General features: G+C 47.3%; 1 protein-coding gene across 1 annotated transcript in view; it reads left to right on the top strand.

Moving 5' to 3' along the window:
* The window catches only part of TMEM26 (transmembrane protein 26), a 46,467-nt gene that overhangs the window by 15,325 nt on the left and 16,077 nt on the right, over positions 1 to 15,065 (top strand). The gene's annotated exons all lie outside the window — the stretch shown is intronic.

Below are 15,065 nucleotides of genomic sequence, written 5' to 3'. Positions count from 1 at the left end.
TATGTAGTAAATCACAAGCTTTTGGCTTTAGACTAATATCATGAATAGTTTGTACTACCAGGCAGGGGAAACGCTGTGACTGATAAGGTGGTTTTCCTACTGGCAGAGGATAACCATTTTTCTGGCAAGAAGTAGTACCCAGGTGGAGGTAATACATATTTAGTCTCCCACTTCCACTTCCAGTGGGAAGATCTTGGCTTTATGCCCACTTCATGGAAATGGGAGACTCCTCCCTAGCTTGCTCCTGTGGCCATACCGCTGTGGGCAAGCAAAACTCGGAGCCATCTGAACCCCAAGCTTCTGGTCTTGGATCTGCATGTGGGATGCCCACCAAAGGATCTGGAAGCATCTGAAGCCCCAGGCAGGGGTGGAAGATGTTTGCTGGTAGTAAGGCTACATTTGGTTCTTGAATGACTCACAGCTTTGGAAATGATTTGCCTTATTTGACTTGGAACACAAATATGTTTCCTTCAAAGGAAAAAAAGAAAAAAGTTTGTACTACCTGGCAGGGGAAATGCCATGATCATGAAGGTGGCAGGGGGAAGTACCCTGACCAAGTAGGTGCCTTAAAAATGGCTTTGTGAAGTGGAGACTTCACCCCTTGTCTATTTGCAGTCAGGACTCCCTATGAGAGCCTTCCTATGAGAGCTTCCCACTGGCCAGCTTCCAGTGGGAGGATCTCAGCTAGATGTGACCTTATGGAAATGGGAGACATCTCCCTAACTTGCTCCTGCTGCCATACAGCTGAGGGCAAGTGAAATTTGGGGGCATCTGAACCCCAAACTTCTGGGCCTGCACATAGGATGCCTGCCTGTCACGGGTGGGGCCTAGGAGCGGCCATGATCTCACTAGCGCCCCCTGCTGTGTCAATCAGGCAATCCAGCACCCTCTACTCACCCACCACATCTTTGATGTTATAAGGTTCAATATGGGAGGCTGCCTCTTATCGCCCTGGACACCTCACTAATACTATTCCCCGTTCCGAGTGCAGTGCCTCAATGCACCCCTGCCTTATGGGCAATGCGTGCCTCCTTTAGCACGCCCCAAGCCTCACAGCTCTTCCTAGACGTTATCCGGTCCTTAACCTTCTGCACTCTACCTGGCGCCCCTGGGCTTGGACTACAACTAGAGCCCTTCTCTGGTGCCCCTCCGCAATCTGTATTAGTTATTTGTATTCATTATCTGTATCAATTAGGCTCAGGCAACCTAAGCCTTACCTGGCCCCTCTAGGCCCACTGGGTCCCATCAATCATGTGAGTCCAGTTCGGCTCAGGCGGCCGGAGCCTTGCCTGGCCCCTCTGCTTCCTTGGGATTCCTATTGTTGTAGAAGCCCTCTGGAACACCTTTTAGAACCCACCCATCTTGGGGTGACTGTCAATAATACATGCCCCCCCTTGGGGTGGCTTTATACTGTACGAGCCCTGCCTGGGGCCTCTCTTCAACACGTACCCACTCCTATGGCTTCTCGGCACCTTCTCCGGGCCCTAAATAGCCCCTGGATTGCCCTCACCAGGCTAATCGTCTTTACAGCACCCACCCTAGGCTTCCACTCATGTGGCTCCCACACCTGGAGCCCAACATGAGTCCCTACAGGCTTCACTCTAGTGCTCGGCCCCTTGAGCGGGGTCCTCGGCCCTGCTCGGGCTTCTCACTATCATTCACCCAGGGCTACCTGCTGTGCCGCCTCAGCACTGAATAGCTGTACCACCCTAGGCACCACTCTGTTGCCCACACAGGGCACCGGGAACCCCCACATAACTGGGGAGATCCCGTGAGGCCTCCTCATGCCCCTACAGCCTCACCCGGTCCTCCGGTCTAACGATAACTAAACCATGAGCCAAACGGCCGCAACATAACAACCAGAAGCCTTCTGGCTTATAACATACAGCCTATGCTTCCCTGGCTCTCTAACCATGCCGTAGCCACTCAGGTGGTCATGCTGCAACTATCTGCTCCTGCTCCTGCTCCTGCTCCTGCTCCTGCTCCTGCTCCTGCTCCTGCTCCTGCTCCTGCTCCTGCTCCTGCTCCTGCTCCTGCTCCTGCTCCTGCTCCTGCCAGAAGGGAACTACCCTCTAGGCTCCGGCCTGGGCTGTTTATAAAGGCCCAGCCCTGCCCCCTTATGGTCACATGACCCACCTGGTTGCCACAGCAACCAGCACCTGAGCTGCCCTGGAGATTGGCAGCTACCTTTCTCCACTACTTAGGAACAGGGCACCTCAGTGCTCCTGTGACACTGCCAAAAGATCTGGAAGTATCTGAAATCCCAGGATGAAAAGTCTGGGGTGGAGGATACCTGCCAGTAGTAGGGCCACATGAAGTTTTTAAATGATTCAAAGGATTCAGAACTGATCTGACTAGTTTGACCTGGGGCATGAAAAATTTTCCTTAAAAGTTTTTTTTTTTTAAGTTTGTGCTGTATATAAGTAGGTATAGAAGTGCTGCATAAAAGTCTTTTATGGTGCACCTGTGCAAAAACCTGAAGCTGTTTCCAAAAAAAAGGTAAAATGCATCAATTCTAGATGAACTAAGTTTATGGGTACCCGTAGTAATTTGTCTATATGCAAATTATTACAGGCATGTCTATTTTAAAGGTAGCATTTTCAGATTTACCCCTCCATTACATGTGCTCAGAAAGAGCAGGGTCTGACAGTTAGAAGTCGGGGAGGGCTGCAGGGGAAAGAAGTTAGGGGGGAGAAGGGATCACCTGTCCTGCCCCCCACCAGATTTATTTTCCTTGCTGTGGCAGTGGGAGAGAAACAATTTCAAGGCAAAGCTCCATTAATTAGATTCTATAACATTTATATTTTTCCATATATAGAATCTAATTATCTTATATTCAGGATCATCTTATATTTGAGTAAATACAGAATTTGATTCTTGATTTTTATTTGCACATCCATAGTCAAAATGGGAATTCTCACAATATTGGTCATTTGAGTGTTCAACTCTGTAATCTGAGCTGTGTAAATGGTCACATAAGTCAAATGGTATAGTTTTTGTTTCTTAATTGAATGACTTGGGCTAAGTACAGACAGTCAAAAAGCCTAAGGCAGAACTGATTAAATCTACACAGCTTCTTTTAAACTGCATATATTGAACTGATAACTAAATGAACTGCCACTCAGTTTTCAATTGGGAAAGGCAGGGGGAGGCTTGCACTGACCCAGGCCATTAGGTGAGGGGTGCTAGAGCACATCCCCCAGCTCTCTGGCAATAGCAAACCCAGCCAAGTGGGGCCATCCCTGATTGGCTCCCCAGCACATGCTCCCAACCCCATGCTATCCCCCCACAGGGGGTTGAGGAGCACCTGTCCAGGTGCTGACCCACCTTGAGGGAGCCTCCATCTAAGGGGGTTTCCCCCACCTTGGGTTCCCAGCCCAGGCAGCCCTGGGATGCTGAGGATAATTCCCCCCTTCCCCCTCTCCAGCTGCTGATTGCTTCAGCCACTGCCACAGGATGGAGGGAGAAGGAGCCCTTCGGGCTGGATGCTTGCCCATACAATCCAGCATGGAAGTATCAGGGAGCCCTCACCTCTGAAGGCTTCCTCCCACCCCAGCCTAAGGTCCTCCAGCCTGGGGAGCCCCAGGGAGCTGAGGGAAATTCTTCTCCTCCCAAACCCCACAGCTGCTTGCTTCAGCCATTGTAAGGCTCAGAGATAGCCCAGGGCCGTTTCAGGGAGAGGAGAGAAATTCTTTCCCTCCAATGCAGGTGCTTGCCTAAGTTGTGTAGCTGCTTGCCCTTTCTCCTGTGGCAGTAGCTAAGGAAAGGAGCTGTGCAGGGGAGAGGGAGGTAGGGAATTCCCTCAGCTCCACGGGTTGCCCCTGGCTAGAGGAGAGCTGTGGAGGGGTGAAACCCCCCACCATGGGAGCTTTCCCTCCCCCTCACACACTATGTAGACCCAATCTAGGGCAGTCTAGGGGTCTGTTCCACCCCTCCCCTGTCCCTATGGGCTAACAGGCACAGGCAAGAAGCAGGCTAGGGAGAAGAAGGGTGGGGCAGTCCCTGCTCTGCTGGAGCAGACAGCACAGCCCAGGACTGCAGAGCATTCTGGGATGCTGGGGGACTGTGAGTTAAATTTGAACCAGGAAGTGATCTGGGACAGAAGTTCCATAAACCAGTTTGATCTAAATTAGTTAAATCTGATACTACATCTATCCAGGTTTATTTTTAACTGGTTTTGGCCATTTTGAAAGTGGTTTATGTACACTGAACTTCTGTTCTGTTAAAAGTTTCAACCAGTTTCCAATCACTTAAACTGGTTTATGTGTAACTTCAATCCTTAGCCTTAATGATTAATGAGGAACATGTGAAGCAATTATTGAGAAGTCCAATCTCACTTCAGGAAGAGAAACACAAAACACAAGTTGGCACAGAAACTATTAGGATACTTAAAGTCTTTTCCTGTCCTTTTTTTGCATAGCAAAGAACTTTATTTAGCTGTGTTCACAGAGCCAATATTCAAGAATTATCGAGTTGCTTCTTGACTGAACAGCAAAGCAACATGTAAGCCTCATTTATTGGCAGCCTAAGAAACTTATTCAGTTTTTCTTGTCATATTCCCACTAAGTAATTGCATGTGTATAATGTATAGATTGGCTGGGAAAATACAGCTTTCACAAATACACCCATTCACATGCATATGTGCTGTGTAAAATTAAGGGCACTCCTCAAGACTTTCAAATGAACAAACTCAAGTGTAATAAATATTCAAGAGAAACAAACCAAACCAAGGTACAAGCAGAAGTAGATCTAAGCAAGAGTTTTAATTAAATTAATAAGTTTGCAAATATGGTTTTCTGCTATTTGCCCACATAGTCAGAAAGGACATTGTCCCCACCCTAAGGAGAGCAATTCAGACCAAATGCTTAAGAAACAGCCTAGCAGAAGGAGAAAAGCCTATATTAAAACACAAGTAGCTTTAGAAGGAACCCAAATCAGAAAGCATTCAGCCCTAGCACAACAGTGGACTTCCTTGCCAGCCATAGTACAGCTCTGATGGGATCAAGGAGCAACAGAGACAACTTCTAAGCCTGGAGGAGAGAGAGCTTAACTGGGGACAACTGAGAAGGTTATAAACATTCCCTTCCCCTTTCCTTCAACTAGTGGGGACTGCTGCTTCTTTCTTCCACATCTTATGCTGGAAGCAACAAGAAATAAGAGGGCCAGGTCTCATACTGCATCTATGCCTGGCTCCTAGGGACTTGTGCAGTGATGTACTGTGGGTGTCTGGCACCAGAGGCCAATGTGTGTATTTGTGCCCCCTCCCCCTCCATCCCCCCCCACCCATCCTGCTCATAGCAAAACTTAGTTTCCCACCCTGGTCCTGTTTGGTTACCTGTTTTGGCCAAGAAAGAAATTAAAGTCCCGGCACACCGGACAGGTAGGGAGGGGTGGCAGCCAAAATTCTGGCTGGAACAGGTAACTAAACATCCAACGCACAGGGCAGGTAGGAGGGTAACACAACAAATGCAGCTGCCACCACCAGCTCTCGCAGCTGCCATCAACGACCACAGGTCTCCCTGAAAGGACAGGCCAGCCCTAGTAACATGTGCGATAAGGACTCTGAAGGGCCCGGCTGGCAACCCCACCAGGCCAGGGCCCAGGGCCCCCTCCCCCCCCCCCCCCCCCCCACCATCAGTGTGGGGGGGGACTGTTGCTGCTCTTCTGGACTGGTGTAGATGGTACAAGGCCAGGTGCAAAGTGCCGTGTGATGGTGGTGGAGCATGAGGACAGTTTATACAGTTTGCTCCACAGGCTAGGGAAACAATAGCTACCATTTCTATCTTCTTCTTACTTCTTTGATCTACTTAGTGGAACAATGGTGATGCCAGGTATTAGGCTGATGGCCAGTTCTGGGTCCTGCAAGCAAAACTGTGCAGCTAAACTGACAAACTGCTGTGTGGGGGTTTTCCTATTATAACTCCCATATAAGAGGTCCAGTTTGGGGGGTTATCATTGTTGCAGTTTTTTCAGGGTCTTGTCCCCAGAGATGTGGGTTTTCTGGAAAATTTTCCAATGCCCTAAATAGAGTGTGATCTGATTTAGCATGTTTATTTGAATTATATATAGTAATGTCCCAATAGCCACAAGTATTTGACCTGAAATATTTGATTAGGAAAAAAACTGAATACAGCACACTCACTGTGGTTTAAATGTTATATTCAAACAAATTCAAATCTTTATGTGGAAATAAATTGTTTTTATTAGAATACTTGTAAAAATGTAAAGACAATTCACAATAGCATGTACTTACCTTACATTGTTTGTTTAAATTTAAGAAAAAAATGAAGGAACTGAAAACTGCTGACACTAATTTTAGCACACCCAAAGAACTATGAATGATATGCCATGGTTGCCCACTCATCAACTTCCAACAGAGTTTAACTCTTTTCCACTGAGGTCATTGCAGCACCTCCAGTTTCACTGTCAGTATCTATAGAATCACTTGCACGACTTATTAGTTCCATTTCAGAATCGACTTGAGAACAACATGATTCAGAACTACTTGAACCACATTCTCTTTTGAAAAGGGATGTTTTTACCAATGAGTCTATGGGCAAGGGCAACTTGTCATCACACAGCATCTTTTTCATGAATTGTGCTTCTGACTCATTCTCCAGAAGTAAGAAATTTTGAGAAATAGAAGCAAGTTTAGCAGTACAATGCATTAATCTGTTAGTCTATTCCTCTTTGTCTTGGTTGAGCTGAAAGCCTTCCAGTTTCATTCACAAGAAGGTGCTGTTGGTGGAATACTTAGGCTCCTTAGAGCAATCCTGGACAACAGCCAGGTGTTACAGTATCCCTCCCACCATGTGAGAAGAGACATATTCTTTGTTGCCTGCCAAATGATGTCTTTGCTCCCAAGTTTTCCTTTTGTGTGGTGCTCAGCAATGTCTGCTATAATGGCTATTTCGTCGATGTTGGGGACATTTTTAGCTACTTCCATAATTGTAACGAGAGTAGTAGATAATTCATCCACACAAACACAGCTCTTAGTAACTCCAGCATCTAACCTAAAAGGCTCTACTATTAAGACACATACATTCACAAATGCACAAACACACTTTTTCCCAAGATTCCAGATTATAGAGGAAGGTGTTCCTTTTATTTACAGCAATTACAATCAAAAGTCAGCGTTTTCCACAGGTGCTGCACACAGTAGTATCTGAGATACTTCACTTATTCTCCATTCTAAAGTAAAAAAGTAGAATCTGAAATACAAGCATTTGCTCAAATGCATTGTCTATTTGCTGGTATCCATTGTGCTGCATACAGTTTCTTAGCACACTCTAGAAACATTCTAATAGGTGCAGAAAATTGTCCCTTGAACTAATTTATAGAATAATGGGATACTGGGGAGAGAAGTGGCTAGATGGGATGTAAATCATTTGGTCTGTCAGAAACAGGAACAGGAAAAAGTCTCAGGAGCTGTGAGGAAGATTTTAAAATAGTCTGCTGCAGGGCCCGTGCTGGATAAAAGCCACTGAGCATTAGTTTGCTGCTCTGTAATAATATATAAATATAAGCTACCCTATTCAAGGAAGATGTGTTCACCGACATTCAATGGCTTTATGGTTTTTACCTTCATTACTTTTCTTATCTTTTGCACTCAATGAGAGTTCAAATATATGCTGTTCTTCTCTAAGGAGATAAATGGCAGCATATGTGTATCTTAATTATTCCTGACATCTCATATATTACATTTAGTTTGCTTATAAGATAAAAATGGTCTCTCAACAAAAAGAAATAGTCTATTTTTTCATTTTTCTGAAGAAGCTGATAGGAAAAGGAGAAATAAAATGACCAGAATACTTAGAATAAAATTCTCCCAGATAGTACCAGATAAGAAACAGGTGCCTTGAAATAATCCCTCCTCTAAAACATATAGGTCAAGTCTGTCCCCAGATTAGAATATAGTTGTCACCATGATCATGTACAGGCCCACTACCCATTACGTTTTGGTCAGAGAAAGTCTGCAAGAATGCTTTATGAAGCTGCAAACAGACTGGATATACAGAGTAAAATCAAAACTTGGCAGATGTTTCACTCTAAAACTGGACTCAGTAAGCAAGAGCTGCTATGGTAGATGAAATTCACAGCAGCACATGGACTACCTATCACATTGGTCCCCACAGAAGGGAATATTTCTGTTAGGCCTCTGACCAGGGTTAGGGAAAATTTCATTGGGCAGGTATCTTAGAAAAATCTTCCATTTTACTGAAAAGGACTGCAGACACCCATAAATCACCACTCCCTCTAAGATTCTGCCATCATGCGTTGGCTTCCCCAGTATGGAAAACAGGCACTGATGCTGTTCTGAGGTCTCCCAGGTAGAAAAAAGCTAGGGTAAACAGATGTCTGTGAAGATGTAAATGAGTGGAAGTTTGGAAGACAGAGTAGAGATGGCAGGGGGAGAGGAGTGAGGGAAAAGCATGAAGGAATGCAGGTCATCAGCTAAAACACAGATTACCTGGTGTATTAGATGTCATGCAGCTTGTAATGTGTCATAAATCCAGTCTCTATATTCAGTCCATGATTTTTTGTATCCAATAGATTTATGAAGCGAATTTCATAGGCACATGTACAAAAGGTATTTTAAGTTCGCTTGGAGGATTATAACTGAGAGATCAGACAGGGAGTGATTCACAGGTAGTTGGATAATTTTCTTTAATAGTTCTTCGGTTCACTGAACAGCTACATTAATTCTGGCACGCAGTTGTTGCTTGATTTCTCCTAGGTATTTTCTGTCTGGGCATTTGATGCATTAGACAAGATACATTACATTTCTGTAGGTGCAGGTGTAAGGTCCAGGAACGGTGATGTTTCTGTTGTGGGGTGTCATTATTGTGGGATTGGTGGAGACGTTTTGGCAGGTTTTACATTTCTTGTCCTGGCATGGTCTGGTTCCATTTGGTGTGGTCTGGGTCATAGGAAGTTTGCTTCTGGTGATGAGATTAGCAAGGTTTGTTGCTTTTTTACAGGCTAGGATGGGTGGTTCTAGAAAGATCTCTTTAAGAATTGGGTCTTCTTCTAGTATGGGTGGCAGTTGTTTGAGGATTTTCTATACAGGTTCCAAGGAAGGATGGTATGTCATAACTAATGGTGTGCAGTTTGTGGGGATTTTCTTTTTGTACTGCAGCAATTCTTTGCATGCTACCTTGGTGGCTCTTTCAAAATTGCAATCTACCTCTCTGGAGGAGCGTCCTTGCTGGGTGAAAGCCCTTTTGAGATTTGTGAAATGACAACTGCAGGTATTCTTCTCAGTGGAAATTTGCTGGTATTGGAGAGCTTGTCTGTAAATTATAGCTTTTTTGGTGTGTTTAGGGCAGGGGTGGGCAAAATATGGCCTGTGGGCCAGATCCAGCCTGCAAAGCCATTCTATCCAGCCTGTGGGGCCCCTAAAATTTTTTTGAAAATTAAAATGTATCTGTCCTTGGTTCCTCTCAAAAATGACAGGATACAGGAGCAGTAGGACCCAGGGGAATCCTCAACAGGCTCCTGCAACAGCAGGACCCACCTGGCCCCGCCCCCCAGCTGGAAGCTGCAGCAGGGGCTTCTGGCCTGGGACCAAGTGGCTGCCCCGGCACAGGAAGCTCAGGTAAGGGGGAGGGGGAAGGGCAGGGAAGGAGTTGGTATGGAGCATGGGGAAAAGTGGCCCCACCCCCCACCCTGTGGCCAGTGCTCCCTGCTGCAGCCACTTGCAACCCATGCGGGGCTGTCTTGAGCAGGCACAGGCAGCCCCATGCAGGTTGTGAGCAGCTGCAGTATGGGGCACCAGCCATGGGGCAGGCGAGGGGCCACTTTTCCCATGAGCTCAGTACCAGCTTGTAACCTGGCCCTGCACTGGCTCCAGGCTCACCTGTCAGGGCTGTGCCACAGTGTCAGAAGCTGCAGCCCCCCCACTTGCCGTGCTGGGCAGCATTTGCTGCCGTTGTCCACCCAGAGCTCGTGCTGACGTGAGGCTGCCACTGCTGCCTCTGGGCTGTCCAGCGTGTGAGCCCCAGCCAAGCAGCAGCAACAGCAGCAGCAGCACCAAACACTGCCCGGTGCGGCAAGTGTGGGGGCTTCAGCTTCTGCCTCCATGCACAGTCCAGAGCTGGCACAGGGCCAGGTTACAACCTGGTGCTGAGCATGGGAAAAGCAGCCCCTCCCCCACCCCATGGCCACACCCCACAATGCTGCTGCTCCCCGCCCACATAGGGCTGCCTGTGCCTGTTCAGGACAGCCCTACGTGGGCTGCGAGCAGCTGCAGCAGGGAGCACTGGCCACGAGGCAGGCAAGGGGTTGCTTTTCTCCATGCTCCGCAGCAGCTCCTTCCCTGCCAGGAAGAATGGGGTCACGGCTGTGCAATGCCCCCTGCCTGTACTGCGGGGCTGGGGGGGCACTGGGAATAAGTGGGCATGGGAACATGGGGCCCACGCCAGTATCTCAGGGGCAGCACCAGCAGGGCCCAGAGCTGGATGACAGGGGTAAAAGGTCCCTGCTAGTAGGGTCTTTATGGAGCTGAGCCAGCTCCCCCCTCTCCCTCCTGGTGCAGCCCAGCCTGGCTCCACAGACCCCTGCCAGCCTGCATCCTACTGGTGCTGGCCCTGGGACATTGGTCCCAAGACATTGGGACATTGGTCCCAAAATGGTGACCAGGGGACGGGGCACCTGTTAAGGGGCTGGGCTACCCACGGGGCCTTCAACAGCTTGCCAAAACTAGGTAAGTGTCCCTCCACCTGAAATAATTGCCTGCCCCTGGTTTAGGGAGATTGCGGGTTCTGAGTTGGTCCATGGGTTTTGTGCATATGGTGGTTTGTATTTTACCATTTTAGAAATTGATCATGATGTTAGAGTATTCAAGAGAGAGTCTGATGGTGAGGTGATGATTGTTGAAATTGTGATGGAAATCATTCAGAAACTAGGTTTTCAGTCCAAATGATGAAGACATCATCTATATATCTCAAGTATAGCATGGATTTGATGGTGCAGTTCTTAAAGAATTCTTCTTTCAGGTTGGCATATTGTGAGGCCATTTTGGTGCCCATTGCTGTGCCCATGGTCTGGAAGAAGTGTTGGTAGTTAAAACTGAAGTTGTTGTATGTGAGGGCGAAATGTAAAAGTTCAGTAATATCTTGACATCTGTACTCTGAATTGTAATCTTACTCTTGTAGAGATGAGCCAGGCTCAGATGCTATCTGGTCTGGGATGTTGGTATATAAGCTGTTGACATCCACGATGGTTAGGAGGGTATTGTTGGGAAGGGGGTCAGTGTTTTTGAGTTTTCACAGAAAGTTTGTTGTATCTTGGATAAAACTTGGTCTTTGGGTGACAGGAGGCTTTAGGATGGATTTGATGAAAACTTCAGTTAGAGTTCCATGGTTGGAAATTATAGATTTACTGGGGTTCCCTTGTTTGTGGATCTTATAAAGCATGTAAAATGTACCTGGATTGGGTAGTGGAGGGATTAGGGTCTGAAGGTTTTCTTGTAGTTCAGATGGAAGTGATGTAATGGTGGGTTTTACTTTTGAGGTGAAAAGAATCTTCCTCTAGTTTTTCATAGTAGGTAGTGTCAGAGAGTTGTCTGTTGACTTCTTTTATGAGTCTTCATGGTGAAGAATAATTATAGCTCCTCCTTTATCTGCTGTTTTTTTGTAGATTCATAGATTCTAGGGTCAGAAAGGACTTCAGTGGGCCATCTAGTCCTACCCCCTGTCCCTGGCAGGCAAGAAAAGGGTCACCAAACCTGGGATCATGTAATCCCAGCCAGGTGCCTATCCAGTCTCCTCTTGAAGATCCACAAGGATGGGGCAAGCACCACCTCCTTTGGAAGCCCATTCCAGATTCTGGCAACCCTGACCATGAAGAACTTTTTTCTAATGTCCAGTCTAAACCTGCACTTCAGTAGCTTATGGTTATTGTTCCCTGTTGTTCCAGGGGGGGCCCTGGTAAACATTGCCTACTTCATGTTGCTCTCCCCTTATGAACTTGTACACCGCCAAACAGGCTAGGTTGGCAAGGCTGAAGAGGTTAAGGTCCCTTAGCCTTCCCTCACAGGGCCTTCCCTGCAGGCCTCCAATCAGATGAGTGCCTCTTCTCTGGACCCTCTCCAGGCACATCCTGTCCACCTCCTGCTTGAACTGTGGCATCCAGAACTGGACACAGTACTCCAGCTGTGACCTGACCAGTGCTGCATAGAGAGGAAGAATCACTGCCCTGGACCTGTTTGTGAAGAACCTATGGATGCACAACATGGTGCAATTGGCTCTGCCAGCTACTTCATCACATTGACAACTCATGTTCATCCAGGAGTCAGCAGTGACTCCAAGATTTCTTTCTGCCTCGGTAGTGCTGAGAAGGTCTTCTCCCAGCCTATAGGTATGATGGCAGTTCTCTAGATGCAGATCTCTAGATGCAGCACCTTGCACTTGTCCTTATTGAATTGCATCCTGTTGCTCTCTTCCCACTTCCCCACCCTGTCTAGGTCAGCCTGGATCTGGTTCCTCCTCTCCAGGGTGTTAGCTTCACCCCATATTTTTGTGTCATACATGAATTTGGACAGGGTGCTTCCCACCCCTTAATCCAGATCTCTGATGAAGATGTTGAACAGTGCCGGCCCCAGAACTGAGCACTGAGGAACTCCACTGCACACATCTTTCCAGGTTGACACTGACCCATCCGCCACTACTCTCTGAGTGTGACCCTTGAGCCAGTTTGCTACCCAATGTACTATATAATCATCCAAGGCAAATCTCCTCAGGTTATTTATAAGGATGGTATGGGATACCATGTCAGTGGCCTTTTTGAAGTCCAGATTGATAACATCCACCTGAACTCCTACATCTAAACATTTAGTGGCCTTATCATAAAAAGAAACTAGATTAGTCAGGGTGCCTACTATAAACCCATGTTGGTTACCCCACCACATCACATTAGTCAGCAGGCTCCCACAGATGTGTTCCTTGATAATTTTTTCAAGGATTTTCCCAGAGATAGAGGTAAGGCTAACTGGTCTATAGTTCCCTGGATCCTCCTTCCTCCCCTTCTTAAAGATTGGGATGACATTGTCCCTCTTCCAATCCTCCAAGACCTGACCCAAGCACCATGAGTGCTCATATATCCTTGCTAGTGGTTCTGCTATGACACTCGCAAATTCCTTCAATACCCATGGGTGGAGTCCCCCCAGTCCCAGTTATTTGAACATGTCCAGTCCCTCCAAGTGTCCTTTTACCCTGTTGGCACTGACCATTGGTCAGCTGATGTTCCCCTTGTTGGTGTCCGTGAAGCATATTGAGGGTTCTTCTAGATTCCAATTTAAGAAGACAGAGGCAAAAAACCCATTGAAGAGCTCTGCCTTGTCCCTGCTATCCATCACTAAGCCTCCCTGGCTGTCCTGTAGGGGTTCTATGCTATCCTTCGCCCTTTTTTTGCTCCCAACGTACCTAAAGAAATACTTTTAATTGTTCTTAATCCCTGCCGCTAGCTTGAGTTCTAGAGCTTCCTTGGCCTTCCTCACTGACTCCCTGCAGGGGCGGGCCAAGGAAGTGTACTCCTCCTCGCTAGCTACCTCCTGCTTCCACTTCCTGTGTGCTTCTTTTTTTGCTCTTAAGGTATCCTGGATTACCCTGATTAGCCAAAGGGGCTTCCTGGCCCCTTTTCCCCCCTTCCTCTGTCACAGGATTGTCTCACTCTGAGCCCAAAGAATGGTATCTTTGAGGAATGACTACCCATCCTGGACCCCCAAAGCATCTAGGCTCTTGCTTCCTAGTACCCTGCCAACCAATCCCCTGGGCCTATTAAAGTCAACCTTTTTCAAATTTAGCACCTGTGTCCTGCTAGGTATAGTGTCTGTCTTTCTCTGGATAGTGAATTTTATCATTTGGTGATTGCTGTCCTGTAGGTTACCTTGAATCTGTAGGTCCCCCACCAGGTCATCCCCTGTGGCCAACACTGGGTCGAGCAAGGTGTTACCCTTCCTGGGACTCCTTACCGCTTGTGTTAGGTGGAGGTCCTGAATACAGGTTAAGGACCTGCATGTGTGGTTAGATCTAGCTGACTGTTCCTCCCAGCATATGTCTGGGTAGTTAAGATCCCCCATGACTACCATGTCTCTAGACTGCACAGCCTCTGAGAACTGCCTGTAAAATTCCCCGTCTACCTCATCCTCCTGATGCAGAGGCCTGTAGTAACCCCCCCCCCCCACACCAGGTCCCTTTCCCCCCAGCCCCCTTGGATCCTAACCCACAGAGTCTCTGCTTGTCCATTCTCTGATCCCAATTTGATTAGGGAAGATGTGTACTGTTCTTTGACATAGAGAGCAAACACCCCCTCCTTTTTCCCTCCTTTATCTCTCCTGTACAACATATAGCCCTCTATTCCTACCACCCAGTCATGAGTAGAGTCCCACCAGGTTTCAGTTAGTCCCACTAGGTCAAAGTTATTGCTCTCAAGCAAGAGTTCTAGATCCTTATGCTTATCTCCCATGCTCCTGGCATTTGTATACATACACTTAATTCCCCTGGTGGCTGCCCCTGGAATGCCCTTACACTGCTGTCTAATAGGTTCTTTGATACCCACAAGATCAGCCTAGTTAAGTATCTCATTGTTTAGTATTCCATGGATCCCTCTGGCCTTGTCCTCCCCTTCCCCCAAGGAACCTAGTTTAAAGCCCACCAGAGGAGATCAGCCAACCTGAAAGAGAACACATGCTTACCTTTGCGGAAGAGATGAAGCCCATCCCACCCAAGCATGTCTCTTGTTTGGAAGTATGGGTCATAGTCCAAAAAGCCAAAGCCCATCTCATAACACCAGCTCTGAAGCCACAAGTTGACCTCCCTGATGCAGGTCTCATGGCGTCGTCCACGTCTGCTCACTGGGAGGACAGATGAGAAGACCACCTGTGCCCCTGTCTCCTTCAGCTTGGCCCCCAGAGCCTTGTAGTCCTTTATGAGGTGATTTGGACTGTTCCTGGCTGCATGGTTAGTGCCTATGTTTAATTTCTATATGGTGGTTGGATCTTAGAGATTTTATGGCCCTTGTTTCTGGGAGGGAGAGGTTGATATAGTGGTGTTTGTTGTTGAATA

Source organism: Crocodylus siamensis, chromosome 7 (assembly GCF_052110815.1).
Source record: "Crocodylus siamensis isolate JL-2025a chromosome 7, ASM5211081v1, whole genome shotgun sequence".
Classification (NCBI taxonomy): domain Eukaryota; kingdom Metazoa; phylum Chordata; order Crocodylia; family Crocodylidae; genus Crocodylus; species Crocodylus siamensis.
Note: the sequence above shows the minus strand (reverse complement) of the source record. Positions and strands in the feature narration are given on the sequence as shown.